This window comes from Salvelinus fontinalis, chromosome 12 (assembly GCF_029448725.1).
Source record: "Salvelinus fontinalis isolate EN_2023a chromosome 12, ASM2944872v1, whole genome shotgun sequence".
Taxonomy (NCBI): domain Eukaryota; kingdom Metazoa; phylum Chordata; class Actinopteri; order Salmoniformes; family Salmonidae; genus Salvelinus; species Salvelinus fontinalis.
The window spans coordinates 9,681,493-9,709,216 of record NC_074676.1 but is presented as its reverse complement, the minus strand read 5'-3'; the positions used below and the strand labels follow the sequence as shown (position 1 = coordinate 9,709,216).

General features: G+C 44.3%; 1 long non-coding RNA gene across 2 annotated transcripts; it reads left to right on the top strand.

Moving 5' to 3' along the window:
- On the top strand, positions 1 to 27,481 carry LOC129866758 (uncharacterized). Of its 2 annotated transcripts, none has more exons than XR_008761528.1 (17): positions 1 to 96; positions 18,067 to 18,190; positions 18,873 to 19,052; positions 19,905 to 20,024; positions 20,148 to 20,256; positions 20,370 to 20,505; positions 20,698 to 20,846; positions 21,329 to 21,398; positions 21,806 to 21,915; positions 22,030 to 22,197; positions 22,683 to 22,855; positions 23,479 to 23,699; positions 23,990 to 25,161; positions 25,604 to 25,769; positions 26,142 to 26,267; positions 26,446 to 26,555; positions 26,642 to 27,481. It is a non-coding gene; the product is annotated as an uncharacterized LOC129866758 (long non-coding RNA). The 2 variants fall into 2 exon arrangements; XR_008761527.1 differs by having other exon boundaries at positions 26,142 to 26,333.
- Positions 27,482 to 27,724: the final 243 nt, after the last annotated feature.

The window sequence follows — 27,724 nt, the reverse complement described above, 5'->3', positions numbered from 1 at the left end:
AAGGCAGGGGCCTGGGCCAGCAGGGAGAGAGCCCAGCTGGCAGTGGCCCTGCTGAGGAAACACAAAGACAAAACACCCTCAGGCTGTGTCTCAAAGGTAGGCCACTGCCCGGGTGCCTGCTGCTGACATGGCTCACTGTTATTGTTCAATGACATTCAATGTTTTCCATCAGTTTTGTGTAAGATAGATTCCACAGATATTTTATGAAATATCTAAAAAAGGCCTAGAGCTCGCTGACTGGCACGAATCTAGAGAGCGACACAGGGCAAGAGAAGGATAGAGAAAGAAAGAAAAAAGAGTAGATATCAGGGGAACTGGGATTGAATTTTCTTTTGGAGCAAATAGCTAAGACCTGATGAAATGTTCAACGCCCTTGTATTGTAATATGATATACTGTTACTGTCAGGGTCAGTCAACTAATGTTAATCCCCAATAAAGTGAATCAAAAGAATAATTTATTGAAAGAGACAACTTAATGCTTTCAACTCTTTCTACTTCGTGAGGCCAGATTGAGACTTTTCGATAATATAGAGGCGTTGGCTGAGATAGTTCCTATCCCTATCAAGATACGGTACATTATATAATGAATTCACCCAACCACGGAAATATCTGTGTGCGCTGTGTGAGCACTAGCATCGCAGAGCTCTAACATCCAAAGTATGGTTAGGCTAAATGATCATAATCAGAGAGAACTCTGTCTCTGTCTGAGTGGAGAGAGACACTGCGGTCCGTAGTGCATAAAGAGCCCTCACCCCCGACACACGCGCTCTAACACACACACACAACGCCTTGCTCAGTTTCAACACTGTGCTTCCCCTACACATCCCAGCCTCTTTAATGCAATTGAACAATATCAGATTAGTCGCTTCACGATTCATTTACGCGCCCGTGTTAAATCGTCGTCGCTCAGACAGTCAACAAGTAACGCAGCGCCAGCACTGCTGTGCCACTAGATTACCTCACACGGCCCCAGATGTGGCCCCAGATGAAGACGGATGTTTTTATCGTGTTAAATGGGTGTGTACCTGTATACCTCAGCCCACTGCTCACTGATCGCGGAGTAGGGGTTGGAGCGGGCTAGACGATGTCTCGTTTGCAACTGAAGCCAATTGCATTGTGTTTGATCCGCTCACCCAGGCCCCTCCATGTCCTCATGCTCCATTTGTCATTGTTGTCATTGTTGTGTGAAGGGAAACATCTCCGTTATAAAATACAACACACAGCAGCTTTAATTGAGCCTCTCCTGAGAGGAATAATTAGATTCTTCTGATAAAGAAAAATCTATAAATATGATCAATCCCAATCCATTTTTAGATAAAAGACCAGGAAAAATACAGTTATGCTATCTGCTCTAATTGACCTCATTAATATAGGCACAAATCATTATTCTCATAGTGGATATTAAATGTAACATGAAATTAAATATCTAATGTTTATCAAAATTTCAGCGACATTTCTTCTTGCAGAATTTTTATGAATTCAATTTGCTATCCGAATGAACCGGTATGAATTTATTGAAACAATTACTGTAAATTAATTCTGCCAAGTTTATTTAAAAATCCATAACATGTGCTTTTTAATTGATGTCGATATATTGTGAGAAGCACAACATTTTTAAGAAGCAGTTCTTTTTAGTAATTTTTTGGGGTCAACTTTTTATTTGATTGAACCTGTATTTAACTTGGCAGGTCAGTTAAGAAAAAAAATCCTATTTACAATGACAGCCAAACCCGGACCTATTGTGCTCCGCCCTATGGGACTCCTAATCGCAGCCGGATGTGATTCAGCCTGGATTCGAACCAGGGATGCCTCTTGCACTGAGATACAGTGCCCTAGACCGCTGCACCACTGTGAGAGTTCAGCATTACCTCTTATATTTCTGGTTCCATCCTTTAAATGTGTGTTACTTTGGCTATATCATGATGAAGCAGACAACATTATTTAGCTAATATCGTAAGTTGAATCTCATAAATGCCTCTAAATGAATACAACCTCTCCCATATAATGATATTCCAAATAATATATGCAAACAATTATTCATCTACAAATGTTAATTACACTTGCGTAATAAAAAAAGTGACCGAGGTATAGTGTTGAGAATAGATGTTGTTGCTTCAAGCTGATTAAATGCCGTGACACACTATTTCCCAAAAGGAAAAGGTGGGCCCTAATGAGAGATGGGTCTGTGGCCAGCGAGTCGCGCTGCCCCCCGCCTGTCACCCGCTGACCTGTGACAGAGACACAGAGAGCCACAGAGAGGGGTGAGTGGCCGTCACGATAAGTGCTTGTGACAGGCCCACTACAGGCACATCTGTGGAGGGCCCAAACATTATTTTCCCACCGGTGACTCTCTGTGGCTTGAGCAGGGAGGCAGGCAGCGCTGAGGGGCTAACTGGCTGCACTGCCCCAAGACATGCCCCCACGCTCTGGGGAAGCAGCTGTCACTCGCCCAGCTGCCATTTGTTCTAATGATCCTGGTGTTTTCATTGTTTGACTTCCCTATCTGCTGCAGAGGCCGGCCCCCTGTCTTCCCTCCTCATCTCCCGTCAACCATTTTTCATACAGAACAAAGAGACATACTATACAACAGCACTGTGCTTTAGAGGCCAATTAGACTTAGACATCATTAGTAGTGAAGCCAGCTCATTTGGCTATCATTGACTGAGGCAGGCAGGGCAGCATGGGAAAGTGGCTGTTATGGGAGCGTTGACCCAGAGGGGTCAGCTAATCTCCATCGAGGGCCTTGTCAGGGGTCGTATCAGGGGCCATGTCCAGGGTCTTGTCAGACTCATAGGCTCGTTATTAAACCCTGACACAGGCTCACTACTCCCTAGCTCTCTGGGCTTAAACTAGTTTGGCCTCTCTCTGGGCTTAAACTAGTTTGGCCTCTCTCTGGGCTTAAACTAGTTTGGCCACTCTCTGGGCTTAAAGTAGTTTGGCCTCTCTCTGGGCTTAAAGTAGTTTGGCCTCTCTCTGGACTTAAACTAGTTTGGCCTCTCTGGGATTAAACTAGTATGGTCTCTCTCTGGGCTCCTGAAAGTTTTTAAGCATTGGCCTTAGAGTATACTTTCTGTTTTGGTATTGCCCATTGTGAAACATAGACTGGCTATCTATTGCTTCCTGTATATTTTCAATATGGACTTACAGTACACCACCAGGTCTATTTATTCGTGGCAGAACCCCATTCACTTCTGTCATGAAACTCCACGCACACACAGACACACACAGCTCCTCTCTCTCTGTCTCTCTCTCTCTGTCTCTCTCTCTCTGTCTCTCTCTCTCTGTCTCTCTCTCTCTGTCTCTCTCTCTCTGTCTCTCTCTCTCTGTCTCTCTCTCTCTGTCTCTCTCTCTCTGTCTCTCTCTCTCTGTCTCTCTCTCTCTGTCTCTCTCTCTCTGTCTCTCTCTCTCTGTCTCTCTCTCTCTGTCTCTCTCTCTCTGTCTCTCTCTCTCTGTCTCTCTCTCTCTGTCTCTCTCTGTCTCTCTCTCTCTCTCTGTCTCTCTCTCTGTCTCTCTCTCTCTGTCTCTCTCTGTCTGTCTCTCTCTGTCTCTGTCTCTGTCTCTCTCTGTCTCTCTCTCTCTCTCTCTCTCTCTCTCTCTCTCTCTCTCTCTCTCTCTCTCTCTCTCTCTCTCTCTCTCTCTCTCTCTCTCTCTCTCTCTCAGCAGTCTCTTGAAAGCCCACTCAGTCCCATGCAGTATTTATTAGCCTGGCAGGCTGACTCTTCCCATCCTGACCCTTTCTCCTCTATTCTACATAATAATAATAATGCAGCCTCCATTATCACACAGCCTCATCACTTATTGAGGACGTCTGTGAGTGAAGACGCCCTGTCTTTGATTGCCTTGAAGGAACTTTGCATGGCCTCAGACTCCTCACGGATCCAATTCCGTCCCTTTGTAGCTCCTCTTACTTCCACAGGAGTGGCCACGGGCTTGCTTTGCATCATTGAATGGCAGTCCATGCTGAAGGAATTCACCTTTTGATGGATTATCTAGATGCCAGATATGTCGGACTTCTGAGGGTTGCAGAGTGGTAGAGGCAAGGGTGAGTTTTAGTCATGTGGTTCCGAACGGACGGATGCCTGCTTGAAGTCTGAAGAACCTTTCATGCGCTCATAGAATCATCAACCTTACTGTAATTGATCAGGACATGAGCAAACGGGGGTGAATATCATGTGGGTACAGACAGACAGCTAGACAGATGGCAAGACAGGCATTTTCTGACCGACATCTACATCTCGATATTACAGTAATTCTGAATGCTGAAGGGAATATCAAGGAAGTGCTATTGTAGTACCTACAGACAAGTAGACCGCATGGGCAGACCAACAGATGCAGTAATCATTATAGACAGACGGACAGATAGACTGGTGTTTTCTCCAAGAGCGGTGGGTGACTGTAGGCTCTGTGCTGCATTACCCTGTGGAGCTGGAATCACCCAGAACACACCAGCATTAGTGGAGCCATGCCAGGTCACCCAGCTGACTGTACGGGACCCTGCACTGCATATGGCATGAGAGCCCTCAGCAAACAGATACACATGCATGTACCACTCTGTGTGTGCGTGCGTGTGCGCGTGCGATCCTACTTCAGGCTGCAGTGTTCTGTATTCCATTGGCTGTAATACATCTGGATTTGAGCTCTCGTATACAACAACAAAGCCCGTTCCAAGACTCACTGTTATTGTCAGTCCATTTAGCATGCCACTGTGTGCCAATATCCAGTCGCAGACACACAAGTAATTGATGGGTTTCTCTCTGGCCCTAAACAAACAGTTTAGCCTTTACCCCTGGCTCCACGGTGACTGTGGGCCATCCATTAAAGACTAGAAATGAACTGTTGTTTGATTGTCTGCAGACAGACACTCTGGGCCACGGCCCAGGGATGTGTCCTCACTACAGATGTAGCATTCAGTTACACACAATTTACCAGGCATCCTAATTTAAACTGCCTGTCTCTTTAGTAAAACTGATTTCTTCACTTTAGCCAGCTATTTATTATGGATATAGTAGTGTTATTTTGCACATCATACTGGCAAATCGAACAGGAATTCCCGGAGACATCACTAATAAATGAATAAATCCACATTTTATTCATCACATACACAGTTTACAGCAGGTATAAATGGTGCAGCGAAATGCTTACTTGCAAGCTCCCTCAACAGTGCAGTACAAAATCAATATCAATGGTATGAAAAGTAAAATCAAAAATACAAAAATAACAAGTAGAAGAAAGTGTTATACCGAAGTAATACAACTGAAATGTACACAATAGACGGGTTGGTTGTCTAGCAACAAAACCGACGTGTGCGTAACTATGGGAGAAAAACTGTGAGGTTGGCTTAGATTGTTGACAACATGTCAACTATATTTCCTCTCCAATGTTTATTGAAAACATAAATACATTTTCACAATGAGCACTTGTCATCTCTCAAATATACTGAAAACATTTTTAAACCAACATGCAAAAATTTCAAAGATTCTACTGAGTTACAGTTCATAAAAGGAATTCAGTTAATTGAAATAAATTCATTAGACCCTAATTTATGGATTTCACATGACTGGGCAGGGGTGCCCACTTGGGAGCCAGGCCCACCCACAGGGGAGCCAGGCTCAGCCAATCAGAAGGAGTTTCTCCCCACAAAAGGCTTTATTAGAAACAGAAATACTAATGATGTTTGAGGCGGCTTATGGTAGAGAAATGAACATTGAATTCTCTAGCAACAGCGCTGGTGGACATTCCTGCCGTCATCATGACAATTGCACGGTCCCTCAAAACTTGAGACATCTGTGGCATCGTGTTGTGACAAAACTGCACATTTTAGAGTGGCCTATTGTTTTCCATAACATAAGGTGCACCTGTTTAATCATGCTGCCCCAGGTGGATGGATTATCTTGGCAAAGAAGAAATGCTCACTAACAGGGATGTATAGAAATGTGTGCACCAAATTTGAGAGAAATTAGCTTTTTGTGCGTATGGAACATTTCTGGGATCTTTTATTTCAGCTCATGAAACATGGGACCAACACTTTACATGTTGCATTTATATTTTTGTTCAGTATACACTACCGTTCAAAAGTCTGGGGTCACTTAGAAATGTGCTTGTTTTTTAAAGAAAAGCAAACATTTTGTCCATTAAAATAACATCAAATTGATCAGAAATACAATATAGACATTGTTATTAATGTTGTAAATTACTAATGTAGCTGGAAATGGCTTATTTTTATGGAATATCTACATAGCCGTACAGAGGCTCATTATCAGCAACCATCACTCCTGTGTTCCAATGGCACGTTGTGTTAGCTAATCCAAGTTGATCATTTTAAAAGGTGAATTGATCATTAGAAAACCCTTTTGCAATTATTTTAGCACAACTGAAAACTGTTCTTCTGATTAAGGAAGCAATAACACTGGCCTTCTTTAGACTAGTTGAGTATCTGGATCATCAGCATTTGTGGGTTCGATTACAGGCTCAAAATGGCCAGAAACAAATAACTTTCTTTTTTTTTTTTTTTTTTTGTATATTGAGAACATTTTTTTTTTTAAATCATTTTGGAATAAGGCTGTAACGTAACAACATTTTGAAAAATGTATGGAGTCTGAATATTTTCAGAATGCACTGTATGTTCTAAATACACACGTAACCTCTCAAATTTTCCACTTGAGAGATGCAAATGTCAAGGCATACATCCGGAAAGAGGTTATTGAGCCAGGGTAGATACTCTCTGTGTGCGTGTGTGTGTGTGTGTGTGTGTGTGTGTGTGTGTGTGTGTGTGTGTGTGTGTGTGTGTGTGTGTGTGTGTGTGTGTGTGTGTGTGTGTGTGTGTGTGTGTGTGTGTGTGTGTGTGTGCGCTTGTGTTTAAGGGTTGAATGTGTGGAGAGTCCGTGCAAATAGTCTCTTGGTGCAGGTCTGTGCAGGGAGATAGCTAGGGTTAGCTGTTCAACAGTCTGATGGCCTGGTGGTATGAGCTGTCTCGGAACCCGATGCTCCGATACCGTTTCTAGATGGTAACAGAGTGAACAGACCATGGCTCAGGTGACTGGAGTCCTCAGACACCGCCTGTTTCCTCAGACACCGCCTGTTATAAATGTCCTGGAGGGCAGGGAGCTCACCCCCAGGGGTGTATTGGGATGTCTGCACCACCCTCTGTAGAACCTTGCAGTTGAGAGCGGTGCAGTTTCCATACCAGGCGGTGATGAAGCCAGAGAAGATGCTCTCGATGGTGCATCTATAGAAGTTCTTGAGGATCTGAAGGGCAATGCCAAATGTATTCAGTTGCCTGAAGTTGAAGAGGAGCCTTCTTCACCACGGTGTCGGTGTGGTGGGACCATGTCAGGGCCTCTGTAATGTGCACGCCGAGGAACTTGAAGCTTTTGACCCTCGCCACTGCAGCCCCGCCGATGCAGATGGGGGCATGCTCCCCCCCTGTTTCCTGTAGTCCACGATCAGATCCTTGATGACCATCTTAGAGGGGACTATGGTGTTGAAAGCTGAGCGGCAGTTAATAAACAGCATTTTCACATAGGTATTCCTCTTGTCCTGGTAGGATAGGGCAGTGTGCAGAGCAATGCTAACTTGTCCCAGACATGCTGTTTTCTACTCTCTCTCTCTATACCGCAGCTGCTGTCTCGACGTCTGAATGCTCGGTTATGAAAAGCCAACTGACATTTACTCCTGAGGTACTGACCTGTTGCACCCTCTACAACCACTGTGATTATTATTTGACCCTGCTGGACATCTATGAACGTTTGAACACCTTGGAGAACAATCTGGCCTTAATGGCCATGTCCTCTTATAATCTCCACCTGGCACAGCCAGAAGAGGACTGGCCACCCCTCAGAGCCTGGTTCCTCTCTAGGTTTCTTCCTAGGTTCCAGCCTTCTTGGGAATTCTTCTTAGCCATCGTTCTTCTACGTTTGCATTGCTTGCTGTTTGGTGTTTTAGGCTGGGTTTCTGTATAGCACTTTGTGACATCTGCTGATGTAAGAAGGGCTTTATAAATACATTGGATTTGATTTGAATGGCGATTGAGTTGTCCGTGGATCTGCTGGGGCGGAATTGCAATTCCACTTTGTCCACTGTGCTGAATAATAACCATCTCAATAAAACAGATCATTGTAGCTCACTTTGAAGTTGATGTAGAAGTTCAACAGTATAACACTGCAGTGGCAGGGGAAGAGCTGACAGGTTTGCTGCTGGCCGGATGGACCATTTGTATTGTGGGAAGCCTTGGCGTTGGCCGTGTCCTCTCCTCTGCTTTAGCTGTGGGCATCGCAGGCAGCATAGCCTGACCACTGACCAGCAGAGTGTATTGTTCATCCACTGGCCGGCTTTTTAAGGCATGTGTTGACTGGCCCGGTTGCTCTAACCACAGTATCTGTCTGTGGGACAGTCATGCAACCCACACTGTGTGTGCTGGGCGGAAAAGTCAAGTTCTCCGCAAACTGTTCTGTTCTAGAAACCTTGTCCACACTCCTTTGAGTCGTGATCAAAATGTCAAGTATGGATGCAATTGATGAAAAACACTCATCTTTCTTTTGTTCTGTATCACATACACAACACACATATAACCTCTCCTAAATCCACAGAACTGATCAGTGGGGGCATTTTCCACTTGAGAGAGGCAAGTGTCAAGGCATACATCCGGAAAGTGAGAGGTTATTGAGCCAGGGTAGATACTCTGTGTGTGTGTGTGTGTGTGTGTGTGTGTGTGTGTGTGTGTGTGTGTGTGTGTGTGTGTGTGTGTGTGTGTGTGTGTGTGTGTGTGTGTGTGTGTGTGTGTGTGTGTGTGTGTGTGTGTGTGTGTGTGTGTTCGCATGCACGCACGTACGTGCACAGGTGTGTGTGTGTTGTAAAGGTAGGAGCGAGTCTTGCCGTCACCCTTTGGAACAGTATTCCCGACGGTGCATGGCTCCATACCATGCGCGAGCAGCCAAGCCTAGTGAAGCAAGCTGCCCATGCTCAGTGGCATTTCCCAAATGTGGCCCAGCTGGGGGGCCTCTGCCTGGCTGCCTGAGTGGCACACACTGTCTCAGGTAGGGAGGGGGGCGAGGGGCTCTCAGGGCCAGGGATGGAGGATTCAGTGCCTCCCTCCCACCCCCACCACCGCAACCAGCACTGCCCCAGCCATTAGCCTGCGAGGCACTGGAGTCGATGCGTATTTCCGTCACAGTGGTATAGCTCCACTTTCAATGCAGAGCGAGAGGTGCTTAATTTCCATCAACCAACTGTGTGATGCCCTTTCTTTTAAGTAATGTCAGCGTCTCACTTTAATGGTATTTCTGTCACTCGTCTCTAAAGGGAATACATGAAGCTGATGGGGTGTGTGTGGGCAGACAGGGAGGAGGGAGATTAATTGACTTGGTAGAAAGCATCCTAAATTATCATCTGACTTCAATCATGCAGATAGACACATCTCAGACACACTCTCTCTTTTTCGTTCTCTCAGGTTATGCAAATAGTAGGCCCGGCCACTGTAACTGATGAGCAGCAGATCAACCATACAGTACATTGTATCTGCCACGTGCTTATCTTTGATTGTTCATGTGGATCAAATAGTCATCTGTAGAAAATAATGATGGGCATGTAACATTTAGTATTTTGCACTCAGATTAGGCCGGGAGGAAAAGGAAAATATTGGTGATCTATCCAATAGCGAGTCAGGCTCAACAAAGCCCTTTACCCCTGACTATATTAATTTACACCGCATGGCCATTCTGTCTCTGTTGAGAAGTGTTCTCTAGTTTTGCTTGAATGGAGTCCTGCTTTTTTTCTAGCATTGTGTTGCATATACAGTACAGTACCTGGCGTCCATCTTTGATGGGGTCATTAGTGTGTCTCATTACAGAGTTGAGAGGTAAACGGCTCATCTCCATTGGTCAGGATAAAACCCGGGAAACAGTTCTGTCACTAATGTTACCTTCACTCAGTTAGGCATACATCCCATATAGAAGCAGCCTCGTTTAAACACGCTCCTCGTACACCGCATAGAAATAATAGAGCTGTCTAGGTAATTATTAGTCTCATTAAACTGTCTCTCAAAGCTGTGCATATTAGTGTATGCAGGAGTAATCTCAGCCAGAAGAATGAGAATCCCAAAAATATTCTGTTTTTGAAAGTCCAGTAAATATCGTAGCATTTTTAATCGGTTATTCAATTGCACTGGATAAATTAGAGATCTTTGCATGAATTAAAGTCATTTTCAAAAAACATGATTTCATATTGGTTTAAATAATTTCAGTAGTAATCAATCTAACAAAATAATCATGGTAGAATATGTGTAGGTTTACATAATAGAAACATACAGTAGTATTTTGTTCCTCACTGGTAATATTTTTCATGGCAAAAAATGTCTAGGTATAAGTCAAACTAAGGCCACACTGTAAAACATATTTTTTTAAATTAGGTAATGATTTTATCAGCTTTTTGAGTATCTCCAACATGAAGTATTCTTATGTATAATATAGTTAACTTTTTGGGTGTTTCACAAACACTAATATATTCAGTCCAGCATCTAAAAAATGGCTTTGATCCAACTTAATTTGATCAGTTCCAAAACTGTTATTATTCGTTAGATCAACTTAATACTTTTGATCAGTTACTTTCAGTGATCATGTCTTAAGGTAAAAAAAAAAAGTTCTGTCTTTGATTATTTGCCATTTTAACTTACTTTAGCAGGCATTGCTGAAAACAGTGCTCATTCCACTAGCGGTCAATGGAAGTAGAACTGTAACCATGTGCCTCTAGCATTAAGGGATGTGCACATGCCCTTGTTGTTGTTGATGTTGTTGTTGTTCTTCTTCTTCTCTAAATTTGTATTGTCAGATCGCAATCCAACTCAAAGGTGGATATACCGCCACCTACTGTACTGGCTGGAGTGTGAGGCCGGCCTCCATATTCATCTATGTCGCTAACATGTGTCTCGCCCTGTGATTCTGCCTACTGTTCTGGAGTGTGAATTCATTACAATTTGTGACACAAAAAGGGAAGGGAAAAAGTATGGGGAAAAGGGAAGAAAACTTTCCCTACCAACTAACCGACAATGATTCAAATCTCCCCACTATTCCACTACTTGGCTCTATTGGATCCTACATCAGTCTATCCTTTACTGGGATACTCTGCAGTAAAATCTCATACATACAAGTACCTTGTTGATGGTGGGAATCTCATCTTTGAACGTCAATTTGCCTGTCAGTCGAACAGGCAGACAGCGAGACTTATAATAAGCCCCGCTGTACCAAAATAAATGCTAGGTTGGAAGCATCGGGATATAATGTGCGAGTGAGATAAATACAAGAGATGATTGGGACAGCAACATGAACATGATATTCTTATTGAGGCGCAGTGATCATTTTCAGATGGAAACGCTAAAAGTATAGGTGTCTGTGATGGCCAGTACAGCACGGCTTGGAACGCTGCTTGTCCAATCAGCATCCAGGATCCAGACAACCAATTTTATAACAGTATCATGAAGTTTAAAAAAATGGAATTACCCACAATCCTCAAAAAACCGAGCCACATGGCAAGTTGTTGCAAAAAAATTACAATTCTTAAATTGAGAGTAAGTATTATGAAAATGTTGTATATTAAACACAATATATTCAATTTAATTTACATTTTCGAATGTCATGCTTTTTGAACACAAAAATTAAGGGAGCTATTCAAATATTCAAGTAAAACAGTGCATTCTGAAAAACATTTTTTGGTAAAAATCAGAATTTTTGGTGGAATATTTACTAAGCCCCATAATTTCAAAGCTCATTACATTGACTCACACATCATTTAAAAGCATATTTGATAGAGAATGTTACAAACTGGACAATATGTAACTTACTTTGAAGAGATTGGATCTAAATAGGTGTTTGGTGTTTGATAGTCTAAATTCAGTGTCCTTGTCTTTAACTGTTATTTCCTGAAAGTTAGACACTTCACACACACATTTTTCTCACCCTCAAAAGCATCTGCATTCACCAAATTGTGTGTGATTATCCTTAGACGTATTCTCCAGACAGGGAATTGTTGATATGTTGAAAAAATATATATATTCTAGAGGACATTTTCTGCAGAAAAATGCGGCAAAAATGTATTTTACTTAACGTTCTTTAGTATTTTACAGATAGAAAGATGAACAAAGTATGTGTAAGTCCTGTCGTGGAGTGTCTTAATGAAATTAAACCTAAATATTTAGGCTGACATCATCCGGTGTCCAGAAAAATGTTTTTGTGTAATATGCAAATGTGCACACATTTAATGAGATATCACCTAATTTGCATATTTTAATAAAAGATTTCAGAAAATGTTTCATGCACAAAAGTATTATATTTGTGTCCACGACGGCATTCAAGTGGTAAAAATGTATTTCGATATGATTAAGGTAAAAAATACTGTATTTAGGGTGTGGTGCCTGGCCTATTTTTTACTTAACACTTTTTTTTTGTGTTAAATCTTAACTTCTTGAAGCATTGTTGGTTAAGGGCTTGTAAGTAAGCATTTCACTAAGATCTACACCTGTTGTATTCGGCGCATGTGACAAATACAATTTGATTTGATTGAAGTCCAATATTATAAACAACATTACTATGCGTCTCAACCAAACTTCCCAGCATGGCTTTTCCTCCTTCCAGTCGTTTACATTTTATTTCTCTATTGAGTGTGCCCTGTAATTAAGTTGCCAGCAGCAGTACCACATTAGTGTTGGATTAAACCCTCCACCGTTGGGCTTTAGCATTAGGTAAACAACAGGAGTCTGTGTTTGCTGTGACCTCTCTGTCACTTTAGCAACACAGTGGCGTCCATTAAGCTACCTCCATCCACATGGTGAACACCCCAGACAGGGCTTTTACATCTACACCTGGTCTAGGTCACAACACTTAGTTACACTCAGCAACCGGCCCACGATAATGAACGTAACTCTCCAAGTACGGCGAGCTGCTTAACATTTGCTTGTGGTCATTCATCCTCATACCAAACAGTCTATGGTGAAAACTACTATCACAGCATGCAGTAGACGCAAGCCATAAGATAATAACAACAAGAGTTTTTTAATAATGAGATTTTATGGCTCTACTTAAATGTCATATTTTTCTTTGATTGCTGTTTTGGTCTGGACATCTGAGGGGACAGATGTTCTCCCCCAGGACAGACCCAATGCTGACTCGTTCGTTCGTTCTTTCTTCTTTCCTCTGCTTCTCATTCTCATAATATCTCTCTCTTTCTCAAAAAATGCAATAAGTTGAGATCTGTTGCAATTTTCTGTAGTTTTACTGAAGCATTTGTCTCCAACACGAGTGGTTGTTCAGATCGAGCTGACCCTCTGAGACGGCTGTCTTCACCCCAGCCCCCTAAGCATCCACAGGCTCTACTGTCAGTGACATCTCCATCCCTCTGTCCTCCAGACTCCCCCCCTGCCACGACTGATAGTGTTTAGTCACCCTGCAACGCGCCAACCCACAGAGGGACTAGTCATCCAGGATGTTTGCTCGACATTGTACACACTCACACACACACACACACACACACACACACACACACACACACACACACACAAAACTGCCTTTGATTACCCTGTTGGAACACAGACATATATCTAGTGTCAGGAACAATCTGTTGGGAGTTTGTCTGCTGCGTGGCGTTTGTGACCAGTCGTGGCATGTGTGTCCAGTCGTGAGCGGCGGAGCAGAAGGTCTCCAGCCGTACATCTGACCCCAGGTGATGGGCTCCAGCAGCCTGTCACATAGCATTTGGGCTGGGACCGCTAGGCCAGCGTGGGGCTGTTGGGGTAGGTTGGGGGCCTACAGGGGTGGAGTGAGGAGAGTGAGTCCCCTGTAGGCAACATGGCCATAATGATCCATAGCACAGAGATGGTGGCAGGTTTCATACTGGAGAGAGGAGCGAGGAGGCTAGGTGACTGAATGCCCCCTGCCGTCGTGGCCGAGGGAGTCTGGGTTAGGGGGGACAGGTTGTGAGTTCAACAGGATGCGTGTGTGTCTTGCTTAACATGCTTCTGATCCCAAGCCTTCTCTAGGAGCAGCAGGTGTACTGTTTGATGGCTCATACCATTTCCTTATTCACTATTTCACTGTTACAAATGTGCATCTCGAATGGGTTTACGGTTAGTAGACTGTAGGGTAGTCAGAGGAGCCCAGTGTCACATGGTACTAAGGTCACACAGTGTCACTCAGCCATTGTGATGATGCCTACAGGAAAGACAGCTCAGCCTGACCTTGTGGAGGTCACGCAGGGCCAGCGGTGCCAGCTGCGCTCCTCAGGTTGGGGGTCTGTCCCGGGGCCCATTCTCTGTCCCGGTGTGTCTTTGCAGAGACGGGGGAGCGCGGGTGGCAAAGTCATCTGTTCACTGACGAGGTGACCAGGACACCCGAGGGCCACCAAAGGAGAGGAGGGGGGCAACCTGCCCACTACATTCTACTGCCACCTCTCTCTCTCCTCTCTCTCTCTCTCTCTCTCTCTCTCTCTCTCTCTCTCGCAGACTGTAGACATACTCTCTTATATATTTTCGATTGAAATTCTATTTATATTCTGTTGTAGTAGACTACAGTATATGATATTGTAAATTATTTTGTATTTTTGATATGCTCTTGGAGAAAAGTTCGCTGGCAGACCCTCATGTGGGTTGCCATCTCTTTCTGTAATGCTGTGTGTGTGTTTGTGTGTGTCTGCATGTAGGGAGGGAGGGAAGGAAGGTTCTTGATGGTGTATTTTCATTTTGCCTTTGATGATGCAGGTGAGATAGGAGCTGAGATCAGAACCCTCCTTTGCATAAAAGTTAATCACGGTGCTGGGCATGTAAATGGCGACCATTCTCTCTGTTTGTGTGCGCGCGTGTGTGTGTGTGTGTCCTTCGCCCCCCTCTCCGTGTCTGATTGAGGGAAACCAGGGGCCGGCGTTCAGCGGTAATCATCCCAGCAGGGGTCCCCATCGGATGCAGTCCTGTCATTACATTTGTGTTGAACACCGGCCCATTTAAATGTCAGCCTTGATGGGCTGCTAGGCCTGCAGAATGCCGACGAGGACGTAAACACCCGGCAGAGAGAGCGGAACAGCTCCCCGCCACTGAAAAAAAAGTGATCTGATGAGCAGAAATTAACTTTTAAATACCCAATTCTTTAGACTTTCATAATTGTTTTGGTCACACACACAACAAATGCGAGGCCTGTAATTTGAAAGCTATTTTCGAGATGAGAAAATCCTCTGTGAGGAGGTGCAAGTAGATTGGAGGGTGGAGGGAAACAATCATGCCAGTGGATTTCCTTATAGAAAATCCAAATTGCTTATTAGAATGTTGTGGAGTGTTTACAATATGTGCCTTAAGTGCACAACTGTCTAACAGAGGGGAAACAGTATCTGTGTGTCCTGGTATCAAACACCGGGATGGACATGCATCTCTTCATATCTATCAGAATAAGCATATTTGGATGGTCCCATTAGATAAGAAAGCAGACAGTATCCATGTGGCGATCAGCATTATTCCACAGTGCTGCCGAGATTGTCCATAATGTGTCTCTATGTGTCCACCGAAGCAGCCATATTCTCCCTAAATGTGACAGTCAGGAAACCAGTGACAGACAGACAGAAAACAGGAAACACAACTCTCTTAGCAAGCAGGAGACATTTAGAGAAAGGATGTCCATGTTAAATAATTCACAGCTGGGAGTCATGGGGTGCAGAACCACCATCCTTCTATCACTCACTCACTCACTCACTCACTCACTCACTCACTCACTCACTCACTCACTCTCTCACACACACACACACACACACACACACACACACACACATTCACAGACAAACAGAGGCATGAGGGCCTGAGGAGTACAATGACATTTTTGTGATAACACCCTACTACTCACCAAAGAAAAGAAGATACATTCTCCCTCAAAAGACATCATATTCTGTCTCAAATCAAAAACACATCTTACAGTCATATAGTCACATCATCATAGCTTTCCCATAGCTTTCCCATAGCGTTCCCTGTGTCAATTAACACTGTCAGATGTTAGCCATTTTCTCATGGGTGAATCCATTTGAATTCAATCACTTTTTGACAGCATCCCGTTCGATTTAAAAAAAAAAAATCCATACATGTTTGCCCATGGAAGAAGTGGTCAGAAAGGGACTTTTTGAACATGAATGCCAAAACATTCTGGCGATGAAGGTGTTCATTTTACACCCCAGCCTACCATGAGACATCCAGGTCTTCATCACTGTAAAATATAAACGGTTGAGTTTGATAGCATTTCAAATCTTACAAATAGTGTTGTCAAAATGTTTTGTTATTTCTTTGATAAAATGTAAATGATTGAAAAATGTGAACCTGAATACAGGGTGGGTGTCATTTCAATCATAGAAATAGAATTCATAGAATGGACCTATCCCTTCAAACCACTGCAATTTAGCTGGTATTTCTAATTACTACAACAAAGATGGCCGCTGGTCCACCCACCGTCGAATGTCAACTTAAATGGACATGTCTTTTCTATCATCTATATTTCTACGATTTCAATCGGTTTTCTATAGTGGATTGACAGTATAATTTAAAACAACAGATTTTCCCATTCAAGTCAACATTCTCTGGTCTGTGTGGACCTCCAACCAGTTTTGTGGTACCATTTGAATGTCAATTGTATTCAAATGTTAGTACATTTATCAGCCAAGACATGACACCCACCCTACATTCAAGAGCATGTTTTGTCTAAACCAATGGTGGGAACAGCACAAAAACATTAGATTATGTAAAATAGGGTCTAAGCTTCAACATAAGTGAATTTAAAGAGTTTATGCATTTTAGATAATTGACGTTAAAGGTTAAACAAATGACATAATTTTTATTTACAGAGTTCAAATGTACTCACATTGAAACCATGAGAAGGAATCCAGAAAAAAAAGAGTTTGACAACCCTGTGTAAGCTTTTAAATGATATCAATCTCAACTGTTTATCTTTTCCAGTGATGAAGACATGGTGTCTCATAGTATGGTAGGGCAAAATAGGTCAACTTTGAGCATCTTTATCTCTTGAATGTTTTGGCAAAAACTTTCTGAGCACTTCTACAAAGGGCAAATGTGTATGGAAGGTTTCATTCAAATCAAAAGGAGTGCTGTCAAAAAGTGATTGAATTCAAATGGATTTACCCTGATGTAATTCGGTGCAGTGTTTTGTTCTACAGGATAGCAGAGACGTTTTGGGTGCATAGTGTCCCTCCCTGTTCAGTATAGATAGGCTGTCTGAATTGACAATGGTTTGAAGTATGATATGGTAGATGCCACAATATGTCAAGCCAGTTCAACATTGCAGGGCAATGGCCTTCGGGAATACAATAGTACTTCTATGAGGAACTTTTCCCCTGAGGCAAAGTTTACAGATAAACAAAATGGCAGAGCGCAAAAGAGGACACATGGAAAGATACACAGAGGACAAGGAACAGATAGACATATATTTGAGACAGATAAAAATAACTTTTGTTGGGGGAATGTAAGTGCCACATATTCCACAGAGTGTGGTCTCCACCTAGTGGACGATGAGAGAAACAGCGCTGCTTTGTTACAGCAAATGCACATCACGTTGTCTCAGGGCTCCATAGTATTGTGCAACAGTATATAATCAGACACCAGAGCTTATGAATGCAGGTCTCATTCAAAGGAAGTGGGGGAAGCTGTCAAATCTGGACATGACCCTCCACCGCAGCCCTGTGTGTCAATGCCCGAGGTGGGGGGGTGGTGTGTTTGGTCTGCCTGTCAATGTCAGTGAAATGAGCAGCCAGTGATGGCTCTGAGGTTAGAGGTCCCTTCCCTAAGGCTGCTATGGGCTATGGAATGCTGCTGGCCACCCAGTCCCATCTATCCTGTCTCTCAGCACCCCAGCCCCATGTACGATGCACCCCAGCCCCAGGGTCCACCTACACCTTCCACCACTCCACCCACAGGGTCTAGCCCAAACCCCATCTGTTCACTGGTCTCGTGACCAGTGGCCTCAATGTGTGGCTCTTTGCCAATCTAAAAATCTATTTCTTACATAAGGTTCTGTGAATTTCCCTATGTGTGTTCCTCTCTGTCAGATGGGCCATCAAACAGGAGGGGCTGAGAAGAGCGGGCCAATGGAAGCAGTCCAAGATAGAGAACCCAGAGTGGAACAAGCTGACCTACATGTGGCCGTCTCTGCCCAGGGGAGAGCTCAACCAGGTGAGCCCTCTTCTTGTATGGGCCAGTACGAGATCCATGGTACACCTGGTACTGGTCCGGGGTACATACATTCAGTCCAGTGAGTGCTAGTCTGAGGGGTCCAGAATAAAACGAATGCCTATATCAAAGCAACCCAAACAGCCATTGTCAATGGTCCACACACACAGTGCACTCTAGATAATATGTGTGTGTGTGTTGGCTGAGAAATCTCTCTCAAAGAACCCCAGTCTGTTAGAGCGAGGAGCAACATGCTGACTGACTGTCAGAGTGGATCTGTGTTGTTGTTATGCCACGGCATATCTCCTCTGTCTGTCTGTCTGAAGGATCAGATGAGGCAAGTCGGACAGGAGCATGACAGGCTTGTTAGGAATGAATCGGTCTACTGAGCACAACCACTGACTGACAGGTTCACATTTTACACTCAATGAATAGAGACTAACACATGTTTAACAGGTTGTTTTATCATGAAATCGTATAATGGAATAATCATAAGGTTTGTATGTGGATGTCGTAGGCCCATTGTAGGGTAAGATATGAAAGATATCCTGTGCTTTTCAGCTTTTGTGCAACCTTAACTTGCCTTGGAAGTGTAGTTTGCTCATTCATTTGCACTGACAGTGTTGAGACACACACCAGAGGGAAAAATAACCAGGCTACTTTACACTTTTGAATGCCCCTGCAGGACCTGAGCTGGCCACTGGAGGGTGCCCTAGTCCCCTGTGCGCCACCACTGACTGACTCCAACAGGAAATGGCACTGTTTCAGACCTGCACCACTGAGATTGAGGGTACTGAGAAACAGACGGGGTAGAAAAGGCCAAGGCCATAACTGTTACAGTACCCAACCTCATACTGAACACTTGGTGAGGACAATATCCTTTCAGTTCTTCTACATCCCCCCTCTCTGACACTGACAACTACATCTTAAGTATGTGGGTACATCTCATTCCACATCCACTATAGGAAACACAATATTGTCAATTACAGTTCCGTTTTAAATATTGCATAGTATACCAGTGGTATAGTAGCATCAGTCAAAAGCCTGAAGCATCTGTAAAGTAAGTCACTCTGGATAAGAGCGTCTGCTAAATTACTAAAATGTACATGTAAATCATAGCGATAGCTGCACATTTAGTAGCTGCACATTTAGTAGGGGTAGTGGTTCTGGTTTAGGCCTGATGTTCTCCCTGCAGGATTTTATACATCCTGAAAAAGATCCCTTAGTCTCAAATGGGATGATTTATGTAGACGTATTCATTTAGCTTCAGATCATATATGTATTAGCACATTAGGCCTGATTCAGAAGTAAGAGGACTCTCTACTGTTCACCAATCATTTGGAAAAGAATGCATAGCCTTCAACCCCCACACAACCCACCGATGAATGTTCATTCACTCAAGGTAAAGTCAAGCCTGAAATTGGAGTTTCTGATCCAGGAATATAATTTGTACCTCCTAATTAACTCAATCAGTTCTCCGTCTTTGGAGCAAAGTAAATAAAGCTGCCCTGGGTTCCCGTTTACAGATGAGCACATGCAGCCTGCCTGACCTTTGACCTTTCAGTCTGTGTCAGCCTCTCCTTCATTACGGGCTCAGGCCTGGAATCTGGGGCATCATTTGCATAAGTTAATTCCTCATTACGATCCCCCTCGCAGCCGTGTGAGGCCAGGGAATAGAACTGATTATGATTCTGTTTCCCTCCATTCATCTGTGCAGTAGGAAGCCTCTCGCCAGCACAGCACAGAGACTCAAAGCAGAAAGAGGCGCCAGCAGGGAGAGGGAAAACATTAACACGGCAGAAATCCACAGCCTTGAGTTTCAGCAGTTCCTTGAGAGGTAAAACCTCAAGTTGAGTTGAAATATATTCATGACGAAAAAATATATTTATTTTCATTTCCCCTCGTGGTTGGGAAGGGTAGAACAGTACAGTCAATCTAGACTGTAATGCTTTCTTCTCAGGTGCTCTTTCTTCTCAGAGTCTCTTCATCTGCCCCACGCTGCTCTCAGGCTCTTCCTCACAGACGGCAGGGAGAGAACTCTACTCCTAGATCTGATTCCAGATCAGCTGGTATTGAAATCATACTTTTGAATCAACTTTTTAAACTTTTATCTTATGAATTTTGGACAAAAAATTGGACAAAAAATTGAACTCATATATTCTTTCCTCTCTGTGTCATTGAGGTGTATGTGTCCTGTGGGCAGCCGTGGGTTAACCCTCATCTCAGCCATGGTAGAGTGTCCAAACAGCGCCACCTTCTCCACCTGGAGCAGGACGTGTCCCAGATCCGCCACTACTGCACCCTCTGCCACCAGCATGGTTGGTACATCCCAGAAGACCAATCAGCACTCATAAAACGTGCATACGTCCATCAATGACAATGCATTCTGAACTGTGGCATGTCATTAGGCCTATATATTGAAGAAATAGTATGAAAAAATGTCTACCCTCTTTCTCTGCGTTTATGTGATGTGTGCAGTAGAGTCTTATGCTTCCTTGCTGTCTCCCCAGATATGGTACTGGAGGTAAGAGGTGAGATACAGGAGGGCTCTCTGCTCACTGTGCCCCCCTGTGGTGTTGTCTATGAAGAGCAGAGCCAAAGAGTCAACGCCTCAGGAGGAGAGTGCGGATCATGATCGTGATCACCTCAACAGTCTCAAGTGAGTCTGTCAGTAACAACTAACAAAGACATTCGGGTCCACTCTCTGATCCTACTAATATGTCCTGCATCATATGTCATTATGTTCTTCCATTATTGTCTTGTAAATGTGTTTCGCTTCATGAAAAGAAGTCCCTCTTTCAATGTTATTTGCGTCTTGACCTCGTGTGTGCTTTTCTGTTTCGGAAGGGACTCGCACTCATGAGCTCACCAGAAAATAAAGATGTACCCTACTTTCAAATAGCCTTGGCAAGGGAACCACGAGGAAGATGTCATACAAAATGTTGTGGAAAATGGCTGCAGTAATACTGACCAACCTGCTAAGAACAGGTTAAGCTGCTTTAAACAAACATACAGCCTTTGTTTCTGTGGGGTTGCACCGGGTATTCTGTTTCACTAGCACCAGTGGTCCATTGTTCTGGATTTTCATGGCATTGTGTGTCAATTATTTCTGCTTTCTCTCTCTGTGTTTTTTCTCTATAGGTTGCAGCAGCGCGGTAGGAGCATCACACAGGCCCACAGACAGCAGTTCAAGATCAGTAAGGGCCAGATGGTAAGCTGCAGAAACCCCTGGCTGTTTGGGTCGCTGGCCATGGGGCAGTGGGGGAAGGTGGGGTAAAAACAGGGTCACCCCTGCAGTTGGTGCGCAGTAAACCCTCTTACTCAAACCAACGTTGGACACTGAATGAGGGAGAGAGGTAGGAGAATGGACCCCATGTGAATTGATACTAATGTCAGAGCGTGACCCTGTCTGTCTATCCTCCCACGTCACACTGATATATTAGTTGACCCCCTTTGACCCTGTCTAGGGCACTGTAGTGTGCCTATGAGATCCAGGCACGGACAAAAGGACAGGGTCAAAGGTCTTTTCGTGTTCTCGGAAGCCATAGGGAAACGTTTATGAAAGTAGTTGTTATAAAGATACTCTATGTTTTGATTATTGTTTGTCTCTTCACACAGGACTCTTCCTCTGTTGGCCAACCCTGAGCTGGTATTGTCTGTTTCCATGACTACAATCCCCCCAGGAGACTCCTGCTCCTCTCCTCACAGGCTGCTCTGTAGTCCTACAGGTAAGACTCACTGACAAGCAAAGGAAGTTGACAACAACAACAACGAACGAGTACAACAACATGCACATACTGAAAGTATCATGGTTTGATCTCTTTTATATATTGCCTTTGCAGAAATACAAGCCCTATAGTTATGGAGCAGCCAACCAGAAGTGGGGCTGGTTTGCAGATCTTACGGTTCTGAGTGCATTCTACACCTCATCTCTGGACCAGGAAGTGACTGCAGCCAATTAGGCCTCAGTGTGTACCGCCTGTGTGTCCCCAGAACCACTGCACCAGCAGGTATACCAGAACCAGTCCAGAAGAACTACTGTAGCACACTGTACTTGACACAGTGTTAGGTATCCATACCCATTCTGTTCTGCTGTACACCTTTAGCATATTCCCTGGTTTTAAGCGCTGGTTATGAGGATTATAGGAAGATTAGAAAGGTTGTGGTACATTTTGGATACCAGCTGTACATCCTTCTTTGCTTAGAACGTTCTTTGGGAATAATGATGTGTCTGTACAGTATTGCATACTCTCGGAATAATTCTGTATGCACTATACCAGAGGAGGCTAGTTATAGGAGGGGCTCATTGTAATGGCTGGAATATAATTATGGAACGGAGTCAGATACGTTGTTTCCATGTGTTTGATGTGTTTGGTACCGTTCCGTTTATTCCATTCCAGCCATTACAATGAGCCTGTCCTCCTATATCTCCTACCACCAGCCTCCTCTATACTCTACAGTATCTCATACTGTGCTATGTGTTCTCCTTCACCAGGTCGGGGGTGAGTGGGAGCAGAGTGAAGGTGTGTCCTAGCTGTTCCACTGGGCTGAGAGGGAGAGGAGTTCTCCAGAAGCTTCCTCCAGGATCCTCCTCCCTCTGCTGTATGGCCCAGTCACAACCACTAGCTCAGACCAACTGGACACTTCAGGATCCTAAAGGTCCACCAGGTAGTGCAACCTAGACTCTGGGGTAGATGTAACATAGTCAACGTAAATCTGTCTCCCATCCATTTAGTATGATATGGTACGTTTCGTATGATATGTGTTCATTTGTGGACGTCCATGATATGTTACGAATTACAATTCATATGATATGTTACGAATTTCAATTAGCGGTGGCTAACTTTAGCTAGGGTTAGGGGAAGGGTTATCTAACATGCTAAGTAGTTGCAAAGTTGATAATTAGCTCAAATGGGTTGCTAGACGTTCGCGTTACACAACCACCCATCCTCCCCAACCAAGTTTTTGGCTTATGTAACCTTCTCTCTTATGTAACCATACCCAACGTAACATATCATACTAATTTTATTGTCACACATTTACTGTGTTACATCTAGTCTTTGAGGCCAGGCTGGGTAGTGGAACATCAAATATCCCCCTACAGCATTCCCTGAAATCAAGTGGGTGAGAAGTTCATTATCCAAGGCGGTGCAGATGGCTGCACTGAAGTAAACATGTTCTCCTTATGAACCCCCAGGAGAGTGTGTGTATGTGTATGTGTGTCTGTCTGTGTCTGTATGTCTGCATATCTGTCTGTGAGGGACTAAGACTCCAGCTGTGTCCTCCTGCAGACGGAGCTCAGTGAGTCTGCGGCAGACGTCACTCTGCAGCGTCTAGACGAGTGTCTGGGAGTCACTGAGGACGGAGGCTGCAGTGCTGCAGGAGCAGACGCCGTCCCCAGAGGTGTGCAGCGCAGCCCGAACCAAGCCGAGCGTGAAGCTCCTGGCCCACAGGAATGGGGAGAGGGGGCCTCGAGGAGGGCCAGCTGATCACGGCGGTAACAATGCCTCTGGTGAGACACCACAGGGGCCACTGAAACATGCAAATAGACAGTGTATGACTTTGTTGTTTTCTAGGTGGACGGTATGAATTGAATGTATTAGTTTCTGTGTATCTGTAGTTGTTGTCAGAGTGCACCCGCCTGCTCAAGCTAACCAGAGTTTAGGTACTCACCCTGCATCAGCTCAAAGCCTGGGCCCTCAATGACTGTATGCAGGATGACACAGACACACAGAGGTTAGATTACCTTTCTGATAACCAGTATCTGTTGACTTTTGACACTGACCTCTCCTCTAACCTCAGGTTCAGAGACAGTGTTCCATGTGAGTGCTGAGGACATGAGCTCTGTAGATGAGGGTCTGCTGGCGCTAATAGTGAGGTCCCCCATCCATGTCTGGGTGTCCTGTGGAAAGCCCTACCTCCCTTCAGATGGTGAGATGCACACACACACACACAATGGTGCTTGCATTTGCTAAGGGAATTTGATATTATGAAATTGGATGTAAATAAATGTAGAGTCATTTCCTTGCTCCTTTCTCTTACTACTACAACACATTAGTCCATCCTGTTTATTCTTGCTCAGTTATTTTCTTGCCTGTGGGGGAATCTTGGCAGCATTGCCCTGGGGGGGAGGCCCAACCCAGACGAGACGCTTCTTCATTTAATAACACATTTCATGCATGGCCTGTAATGGCGAGATGCTAATGAGACGTGTGTTTTGCTGCCTGGATGATGATTTTGCCGATAATGTTCTCTTTGCTTAAGCCTTGTACGAACTCGGGGCAACAATTAGGGGGTTTGTAAAGCACTCCACATTTCTATACACATCATCACGGCGTGTGCGTTATGTTGCCTCAGTTGTCAGGAGAAGAGGGAAGCTGCAGAGGGCTCTGTGGCTCCAGAAGGAGAGAGAGTACTGACTGATGTTGAGATCAAGAGACACAAGGTGAGGCACCCGAAAGGTTTGCTCTGCTTTCTATCCATCATGGCTGCTGTGGCTTCATGAAATACAGGGCGATAATGCATCCCAGTGAACGTATTTCAATTCTGTGACATTTGAAAATCTAGTGTCGTGTGGCTAGCCTGATCTACCATCCCTGACCTAACCGTTGCGAATCCATGTGGCGAAACCGAATGTAAGCTGGCGAGAGCAGGATGGTGGAACCCGGCCATCCCGTGTCCTCATCATGTACTAAGGTGGAATAAACTAGATTTGCTCATTCAATGACATTGCAGCTCAGTTAGTGAAGGCAGTGTTCCTCCTTGTACGCACAGGTACAATCTTGGGTGTAGAATGGCCCCTAACAGTGTCCCCTCTCTACCCCTGCGTTCACCCAGCCCGCCGGCTCTCCAGACCGGGCCAAGCCTCCCTGGTACCCACCCAGAGTCCTGCCAGGCCTGTAGTGGATGAGCAAAGCTGGCTACAGCCCAGCCATGAGGAACTGACTCTGGACCAGGAGCTGCACAACACTGAGGTATGGATGTACTTGTTGCACAACAAAATAATAATACTTGTGCTTGTCTTTTCCTACTAGCTCTGACTTTGCTGATAACGACTTTACTGAGGAAAAATGTACTTACTGCGACTGGGATGTGGTTGTCTCACGCAGCTACCTTAAAATGAATGCACTTCACTATAAGTCGCTCTGGATAAGAGCATCTGCTAAATGACTAACATGTCTAATGTGAAACTGTATCACTTGTAGAGACTCTGAGACCACTCTTCTGATATAAGCACAGTACTGAGGAGCATGGTAGTACCAGGGATTTGATCCTTCAGAGGTTAGATAGTAACCTTATAAGGGTTCTGATCCTTCCGAAGTTAGATAGTGACCTTATAAGGGTTCTGATCCTTCCGAAGTTAGATAGTGACCTTATAATCATGTGGCGTTGATAATACCTTTTTTTTCTTTACAGACTCGACTTGGTGAGATGGAGGCCCTTCCAGAGAAAGGCCACAGGCCACTTCCACAGAAGACCTCCCAGGAACTGTACCATCAGCCTGATGTCAGAATAGTTAAGGTGTACCACAAATGGAGACAGGCATGTATCTGTCCACGCCCGGGGGCAAAGCATCGAAGAGGTACTTCCTCCAAATAGAGAGTCTGATATCATACTCCAGTCTAGATTGTCTATGGGGCGCCGTTTGTAGCATGCTATATTTTGTGATAAAGAGAGCGGAGGCGCCAGGGAGCCTAGCAGTTAAGAACGTTGGGCCAATAACTGGTTTGAATCCCCGAGCTGACTATGGGAAAAATACCCTTGAGCAAAAGCACTTAACCCTAATTGCTCCTGCAAGTCACTCTGGATAAGAGTGTCTGCTAAATGACTCCGATGAATTTCATGCCGCAGAATTCATCTTTTTCACAAAACATAGCTAGCACATTACAAACAGCGTCCCCTATATCTCCTCAGTGACTGTGTGTTGCTATATGTTTCAACTGCTGAACTACAGTACTGCGAGGCTGGCCCTGTCCTGGTCCGCCTCCAGGCTATACGCTGCAGACGGCAGGCTTCTGAGCTCCTGGGTGGACATCCACAGGGACATGCTGCTGTGTGTGTCAACAGGACAGCCCTAAAGGTCAGCAGGCCCTGGTTCACCTCTAACCTCTGACCCCTCCTACCGACTGTCACACAGAGAGTAGGGGTTAGTCTGATGTTTTGATAAATAGAAAGAAAGTGAAATTCATTCCTGTGGATTGCTAATTTACACAGATCTATTTATATGAGCATTTGGGCTGTCTTTTCTCTCTGTCCAGATTGTGGGGACAAGATTGAGATGAGGGCTACCTTCGCTCGAATGATGAGATCTCTAGACTCTGGTAATGCCACAACAGACAGGGGACCAAAGGAGCACCTGACTACCACAGTAAGAGGATAGGGGATAACTGTACCAAGGCATTATGCTACCAATGGTTATATAGATTATTCATATTTGTGTACTGTCTTTTTTAGATTCCATGTGGCTGCCATTCTCTCCATTGGACTGCAGAAGCATAGAACTGTTACAAAACAACTGTACCATGCCAGATCAAGATCGGTGTTATCTACTGTTGTTGGACTGTCGCTATGTTCAAGCAATTCCCAATGGGACAGTAACTACCAGGAAGTGTGTGATGTTATATATTCACCACTAGTGGGAAGCAGTGGTATAAGTGAGTCATAAAAGTCATAAAAGAAACGTCCCTTTGTCAGGACTCTGTCTTTCAAAGATAATTAGTAAAAATCCAAATAACGCCACAGATCTTCATTGTAAAGGGTTTAAACACTGTTTCCCATGCTTGTTCAATGAACCATAAACAATTAATGAACATGCACCTGTGGAGCGGTCGCTAAGACACTAACAGCTTACAGATGGTAGGCAATTAAGGTCACAGTTATGAAAACTTAGGACACTAAAGAGGCCTTTTTACTGACTCTGAAAAACACCAAAAGAAAGATGCCCAGGGTGAACGTGCCTTAGGCATGCTGCAAGGAGGCATGAGGACTGCAGATGTGGCCAGGGCAATAAATTGCAATGTCCGTACTGTGAGACGCCTAAGACGTTGTTACACGTGGTCCTCACTGTGGCAGACCACGTGTAACAACACCTGCACAGGATCGGTACATCCGAACATCACACCTGCGGGACAGGCACAGGATGGCAACAACAACTGCCCGAGTTACACCAGGAACGCACAATCCCTCCATCAGTCCGCAATAGGCTGAGAGAAGCTGGACTAAGAGCTTGTAGGCCTGTTGTAAGGCAGGTCCTCACCATGATGATACTATTGAATTCGCACCATAATAAACACTATTCAGAACCAATGAGGAGTCATGCATGCTTTGTCTTCTTTTCAGATTTGGCTGAAGGAATTTACTGTAAATGCTCCATTCAAAGTTGATTTGTCACGTACACAGGATACAGCAGTTGTAAAACAGCACAGTGAAATGCTTTCTTGCGAGCTCTTTCACAACGATGCAGTAATAAAGGGAATAATATGGATACGAAAAACACACGAGAAATACGAGAGAATACCTGGTGACGTGACTGATTGC